Here is an 8002-nt window from a genome sequence, read left to right on the forward strand (position 1 = left end):
GAATGCTGAATTCATTATTGTACCATTCAAGATGGTATCCTACATTAGCATATTCCCCACACTCGTCACTTTTACTGGAGGCTTGTAGGTATGAGTAAAATACTGTGACTACAGGTTTGGCTTCTGCCACACTGAACTTTGTATATGCAGTTTGGCACTCATGCCATCACCTATTGATAACAATATGTCTCATGTGCTTCTAAGCTCAGTATGAACCCAATTTTCACTTTCCCAGCTTTCACATATTCCCTAGTTCCAATAAACTAATGGATTCTCCTAACAGTTGCTGACTACTCTGTTGAAAATACAAAGAAAACACCTATGGTATTTCTAACATTATTTTTACTATATGGTTAGGGAATTATTAACAGTTACAGGAAGAGGCCGAGACAAACAACTGATAGCCTAGAGACAAGCAAAACACCAGCAATAGGTGAAACACCAAGAAAAACTGAAGTAAGCACTTACAATGTTGACAATCTAGTGCTCCATCCCAGTTGCTTTTTGTTTTTCTTTAAAGTTCCTATCTCCAGTGAAAAACTTCTCAATATGCAAAGTAAGTAGTTGCTTATGGCAGCAGTTTAGGTAGAAGCGGGTGGGTGCCAAGTTTTGAAAAGTGGCTCTAGACAAGTATGTGATTCAGATTTACGAAACTCCATGTAATCAAAGGAACACGGATCCAGAAGAAAAACCCAGAGAACGGAGGAGACACTGACCAATGATTACTAGAAGATATTGATAGGAGTAGACGCCTTCATAAAGAGAATTGTCGACTTCATCCAGACTGATATGTTTTGTGCTGCTCTGCTTGTCTGTGGGGTACTGCACCAACAAACAATTTTCATCGTGCTTGAAATGCATCAAAAATTACTTTACTACAACCAAGTTCAAACTTTTGCGCATCTCATCGTTAGACGGCATTGTAGGCCATAGTAACTTCAACCTCATACAGGTTGTTACAGAGGGGCTGTTGGTAACCACCATCAAGAATACCCTAGAACTGAGGTAAAACAATCTGTGCGCATGTATGTTTATGCGAGTGTAGGGGGAGGCGGCACTTTTAGACTGCCTAGGGTGGCAAAGTGTTAAGTCCACCACTTCCTTTTTGCAAATATGAGACTAGCCCAACTTGGACTTCTGGTTTATCAATTACAAAATGAGATTAGGGACAGTAACACCAGTGCAAATGATGTACCAGACCACTCGCACAAATGAATTGTAGGAGAATACAACTGCAGAAGCTGCCCCAGTATACATGAGTACAGTAAAATGTAATACTTATAAAAAAGCTAGTTGTGAAATTAATAAAAACTAAAGGTAAAATGATTCTCTACAATACAGAGCATCCACTTGTTGACCAGAAAACTTGTCAAAGGATGGTGTTGCTCATGATGCCCATCCAGCATTTTGAAGACATGCCTAGGAGCACTTAGGCTTGTTGTAAACACACAGTTGACGAGAATGGTCTTAGTGTTGCTCTTATCAGAGCCTGCAAGGCGACTGTTCGGTTGGCATAACTAGGAAAACACACCAATGCCTTACAGCTTTAGATCCACAGGAAGTACTGCTTCGATCAGTTCAAGCACCATGTTATGCAGAATTGCTGTTGCCACAATGCCGCAAAGTGCAGTGTCCAGTTGTCAGGCTGAACTTGAAATCAAGGAAACAGCCATTTCTGTACATCCTACTGCCCTTCCATAAGGTGGATATGCCTATGTATGCATACACACAGCCTCTGGTGTAGCAGGAATTATATTCGGGGGGGGGGGGGGGGCTTTCTTTTATATTTGCGTATAGTAGTTAATGTACTCTACGACTGACGGATACAGGCACAGCCGTCCCAAACCTTCGGGTGGTAGTCCTTCAATGTTTGTCTTGCTTTACTAACAAAAAAAAGAAAAAGTGATGATTTCAGGGAGGGGGTTTGGGGGGGGGGCAGGTTTGACCTTTCAAACTACCCCCCTGCTTGTGCCACTGCACACAGTATTTTAAGCATACAAAATGGGAGCATATAGTTGAACAAAACTTTAATGCATGTGATAGTCACAGCATGCAGCTGTTCAAGGGGGGTCTTAACCACCAACATTAAGATGCAAACATGAGTCCTGTCTTTCCTCTCTAAGGCAATCGTCTCTGGTGCTGCAACTAGTGTCATGATGTCGTGTAAGCAACTGAAGCCTTCATCTTATAGGAAAAGACCAAACCTGATCTCTTTCAACATCTGCCTTAAAAGCCCATTTGTTAAAAACCATGCTCCTATCCAGTGATTTGGATACTGTACCAGAATTCTTCCGATCAACAGCTGGTGGACCAACTTTTTATGCACAGTGCGCCTACCGCAACTGAGATCGACATGTTCTACCGTTGGTGACAGCATAGAAAGGGGTGTGCAGTCACCACAGAAATGACACCTTTAATTGGCTTGATTGTGTCAAACCCTTTGGTAATGGAACTACGTATATTTTGTTTTAGTGAAGGGGAAAGAATGTATAACTACCAATACACCAAAATGATACTACTGGTAGATCCCTTGATGATCGTACAAATTGTCAATTTTTGAACACGCAAATGTCACCCAGTACCTGTTTTTTTTCTTTAATTTTCTGCTGATAGAGAACCAGAAGCTCGTTCGCGAGTGATAATAGGCAGATCTGGAGTTCATACCAATAGACGGCGGCAGGCTTCAAAGTACGAAAACTCCCACAAGTACATCACATCATGCCGATGAGAACGGTCGTCTCTTCGCATCACCGGCCCCAGCCTGCCCCAATACAGCGCTGAACGAATCTCGCATTGTAGTCGTTACGGTTTGTCGTCGCCAAATTATTCCTAAAAAGCGCGATCACCAGAAAAGTTACGGTTATGGATCGATACAGTGTTCAGAAGCCAAGATTCTACTCGCGAGACAAGGAAAATTCACTGAAGATTGTCTCAAAACTCAGAAAACAAAAAAAAAATTGAATTTTTGCTATTTTATTATTTAAAAGCGCCGCAATCTCATGCAACCGGCGGAGGTGTCGAGAATCAGCTGATCGCCGAGAGCATGTACTGCCACTATTCAACGCGCTGGTCGGATTGAAGGATATGCGTTGCAAGCAGAAATAAACAAAGTGGTAAATAACAATACGTTACAATTATGCGAAAATCAGAGAGTACATACGAATAAGCTCGTTGACAGAATCAATAGAGTTCGTCGTGGACAGAATAACCAACGCGAAGACAGACATGAGCCCCACAGCTCCGTACGTATCTCGGTTAGGGCTAACACGCACTGAAAGTGGAGAGCCAACTTGAAAACAGGGGTCGATAAACACTTCACGCGACGATATTTTGCATCCTCGTCACAATCGAAGGTCATTCTGTCGAAACTCTCACGCTGTTGTAGCCTAAAACACTTTGTACAACCAATTTCGTCCACCGCGTCGACCGCCAGTAACCAGCCGCCATGTTTTAAATCCAGGATTAAGAAACAACCAAAAACTAAGCGCCCAATGTTGAGCGCTTAAGTTAAGCGTAGTTTAGTGCTAGGTTTAGCGATAAGCGAGTTTGGTGCAACCGAACGAAACCAAAACCTAGTTTAACTTCCTGGCTACCCTGCTGGAAATGGGCGATGTGAAATGAGGCCAAAATTCACATTGAACCAATGTGCAACTGTAGGTCCAGACACATTGAGCAATATGCATTTATGAAACAAAAACCTATGTGCACCAATTGGTAATCCTTTAGGGAATTCACATTGGGCTGAATTGGTAATCCTTTAGGGAATTCACATTGGGCTGATTGCATTTATGAAACAAAAACCAATGAGCAGCAATTGGCAACAGGTACCCCAGTGCACATTGCATTGAGGGTATTTATGGGGCAAAAACCAATGAGCAGCAATTGGCAACAGGTGCTCCTGTGCACATTGGGTTGATGGCATTTATGGGGCAAAAACTAATGAGCGGCTATTGGCAACAGGCCCCCCTGTGCACATTGGATTGATGGTGTTTATGGGGCGAAAACCAATAAGCGGCAATTGACAACAGGCACCCCTGTGCACATTGGGTTGATGGCGTTTAGGGGGCAAAAACCAATGAGCGGTAATTGACAACAGGTGCCCCGGTGCACATTGGTTTGATGGTACCCAGTCAACCAGCAACCGTCTATTAAACATCCGAGAGATGTGTTGTTCGGACATTTAACATATCCAGTGGATATCTGCTACGATTCATCCAACATTGAAAGTATCTACTGTGCAGTGCAAAATGGTTTCCCAGAAAACGTACCACTAACACAATCTGGTTGATGCAGCTGGACATTCAGGACCATTGTAGGATGTTCAGCCTGATCCTGAGGATGTACCATGTACATACCTCAGAAATATGACCTTTCCTGGTATAGGGACCAGCCCTATGCCAGGAGGGCAAGGAAGTGCCTAAGCAGCCTTCATTTTATGCTAGCATATAGCGTGTAAACTGTCCTACAGAAAAATTTAAACGGATAAGAGTCCAATTCTTTACAAAACAAGAGCTCAGAGGGCGGATTTGCTGTATGGCCCGCGCATGCTCTCAATGTATACCCAAATGGCGCATTACAGATGTATAATGTAGCAATCAGGCCCGCAGCAGACATTCTTTATATTGAAGTTTTTTTTTCACCATCAAGCTCAGAAGCTTTACCACAGGATCAATGCAGACGACACTGACAAGGAAGGCGACACTACTGATGCTGACTCGTTATAGTGAGGTGGACCTCGCCACATGCGAGAGAACTGAAATACTGGACACAAACATTATCATAAGCTATGACGAACGGCCCTGAGGAATTGACTACTGAAGTCTAAGGCTTCAGTAGTCATATGCTCTAGTGACGAGGACACCAGAATTCCATGAGAGCTGTAGCACCGACTGCATGGCAAAAGATGCCGCTGCAGTCTTGCAGCGTAACTTTGAACGTGAGTAGCGCACTAAATTCCTGCCCAGCCTAGGTGTCAGGCATGCACATCCGTTCTGTAGAAAAAGTTGCAGTGCCAAACAAATCGCCATGAACTCTTTATTGTTACTGTTAGACAGACGAGCAGTGCTTGATGCTTTTAAAATAAAGTATAATTTTTTAACAATGCTGCTGAGACAGCATGAGGTTTTCAAAATAAAGTATACTTACTGAACAATGCAGGATACTTTGCTTAAGAAAAATGTCTGATAAACATAATAAAAAGCTCAGCACATTCAAGGCCCACTTAAGGCAGTTCACATCTCTCTCTCCTGTGGTGCAGAATGTTCCTGAAAAGCAACGAAAAAATGTTACGTTAAAGATATGTGAGCAGTGGTTTACCATTCTTTGAAACAAAACTAATAAAACAGTGAAGTTCAAAGTGAAGTGACTCAAATATGCACGAATTGGAACTGATGTAAATAAATCACAAGTATTTTATGCCTTGTTTTTTTAAAGCACATTCATGCTGGATGTGTGTACTGTATTGCCAACTTTTGTTTGTTAGATTTACATCAAATATCAGTGTTCTTAAAATTCGTTGTCTATGCATTCTTTTTAATCCATAATAAGGTACTATTACATAATGAAATTTTTCCTCTTAAAGAAACACTCCAAACAAAATTTTTTTTATTTGCTCTCAAATTAAACCAAAAAAAGGTGTCACTGGCTTTAATATTTAAAGCATTCAAATACTCTCATATAGAAATTATGCTTTGAAGAAATTGCACACCATACTTACTGTTCTAGAAAAGTTTGATTTTTGTGCTAACATCAGCTTAATAAGACCAGCTTACCATTTGAGATGACTGATGTCAGGCAGGTGCGTGGTGAAGTTAATCCGTGACCATGGTTTCTACCTTGAAGTCTTCACATTTATGGCAGCTCTGCACTGCATCTGATAAAAGAAAGCAACAGAAGTATGACACCAACAATTCCATAAATCTGGTTCCATGTGAAGCGATCTGCACTACTGTTCCAGAGATTACTTACTTATGATGCACTCAGCAAGGTGAAGGTTCCTGAATGTCAACTTTCTCTTGCGTCCTTCCCACAAAAATTTTCGCCCCAACTGGTCAGTCAGCAACCGCTTCGTGATCTGTCTCGTACAGGAAGCATAACCAGATCCGCAGATTTTGCTGAGCTGTCAAACATAAAAAACATCCACATAGCAACCGCTTAGTGCAATCATAACTATCGATTGGATGTTTCTGTTTATTTTTAGTCAACCTTGGCAGGTGTTTATCGGCATCCATTTCTTCATTAAATGTGCTGCAAAAATATTCCAAAAGCTGGGAATCATAATGATAAAAAAAACTGCACCGACTTTACTGAACAAGATTAACAATTTAATCAAACGTTTCGTCTCCCATGTGGGAAACATCGTCGATGAAACCTTGAAGCAGGAATGAGCGAAAGAAACTTCAACAGTCCTATTTAAGCAAGTCCGCATACACATTGAGGAGGGGGCCGCAGCTGGAGTTACAAGCTGATGAGTCATTTCGGATGAACCATGATTCTACGAACCTGCTTGGACCCCACCTTTGTTCACGCGCCAGAGTGGACGCATTCTCAAAGTCGAAACTGTGTCCCGTATTCCAACAATGGTCTACGAGTTCCGTCTTCGCTCTTGTCGCATGCGTGGCCTTTGCCATGTCCCTTTTGTGACTTTCATTTAGCTTTAAACAGCATTGAATCATCAATCCAATTCACAGATGAAGTTGAACAGAACGGTGCAAAGCCTTTTCTGTATGTTAATGTGTTCCGAAATAGTACCGGTCGCTTATATACAACAGTGTACCGCAAAGCTGTGATACAGGCAACCTCTTAAGCTTTAACTCGCATCATTCTGTCGAACATAAAAGGGCTGTCGTAAAAAACCTACTACACCGGTCCGAACGCATTTCTTCTAATCCTCAATTGCGCGCTTCTGAGAAAAAAGTCAAATTTGGGGGATTTACGTGCTAAACCAACGACGGGCATCTGGCATGCCCCAGCGGAGGACTGAGGATTAATTTAGACTACCTGGGGATCTTTTGACGTGCAACCCAAAGCTCGGTTACACGGCGCCTGCTCCGCAATAAGCCTCCGCCACATGGGGATCCGTAGGCCAGCGCTCTCGCCTCGGAGCCACCGAGGCGGCTTGCGCGCTTCTGAGGATGCTGTTATTGTTGACCTGCTGATGAAGCGGAATTATCCGAAACGTTTTATTGATAACACGCACAAACAGATGGGACAAAGAAGTCAGGATAATGGACAACTTAGGACAGGGCAAGCAACAATACCCTATTTGACAGGTGCTTTTGAGTTCATTCGCAGGGCCCTCGCCCCTTTGAATATCCGCACAGCTTTCAAACCCCACCATAAACTATGTGACTTCATTTCTAAACCTAAAGATTACACCCCCCCAGAGTCCCAGTGCGGTGTTGTGTATAAAGCGAACTGTCTAGACTGTGACACATCCTACATTGGGGAGACAGGCTGGAAGCGCTGCACTCGCCTAAACAAACACAGCGAAGACGGAACTCGTAGACCATTGTTGGAATATGGGTCACAGTTTCGACTTTGAGAATGCGTCCGCTCTGGCGTGTGAACAAAGGTGGGGTCCACGAAGGTTGGTGGAATCATGGTTCATCTGAAGTGACTCATCAGCTTGCAACTCCAACCGCGGCCCCCTCCCCCGATGTTTACGCGGACTTGCTTAAATAAGATTGTTGAAGTTTTTTCGCTCATTCCTGCTTGAAGGTTTCACTGATGATGTTCCCTGCATGGGAGACGAAACGCTTGATTAAACTGTTAATCTTGTTGAGTAAAGTCGGCGCAGTTTTTTTATCATTAAATTTGCTACTAATATTTATACCTGCTCTTATTGAGGCACTTCCGACATTTAAACTGAGGAATTTTGACGTCTTTATCTCAATATGGCAATGGGATTAAAGATTATACCACTGGGCACGGGCTTGGGCTTACCCGAAAGCCCAGGCCTGGGTTGGGCTCAGACTTTTGACTGTGGGCCCGGGCCGGGCTC

General features: G+C 43.0%; 1 long non-coding RNA gene across 1 annotated transcript; it reads right to left on the bottom strand.

Moving 5' to 3' along the window:
• Positions 1-5225: 5225 nt before the first annotated feature.
• Positions 5226-6101, bottom strand: LOC120837549. The gene is made up of 3 exons (XR_005714924.2): positions 5968-6101; positions 5772-5872; positions 5226-5264 (listed from the first exon to the last, which is right to left on the bottom strand). It is a non-coding gene; the product is annotated as an uncharacterized LOC120837549 (long non-coding RNA).
• Between the last annotated feature and the right edge of the window lie 1901 nt (positions 6102-8002).

Source organism: Ixodes scapularis, unplaced genomic scaffold (genome assembly GCF_016920785.2).
Source record: "Ixodes scapularis isolate PalLabHiFi unplaced genomic scaffold, ASM1692078v2 ptg002615l_1__unscaffolded, whole genome shotgun sequence".
Lineage (NCBI taxonomy): Eukaryota > Metazoa > Arthropoda > Arachnida > Ixodida > Ixodidae > Ixodes > Ixodes scapularis.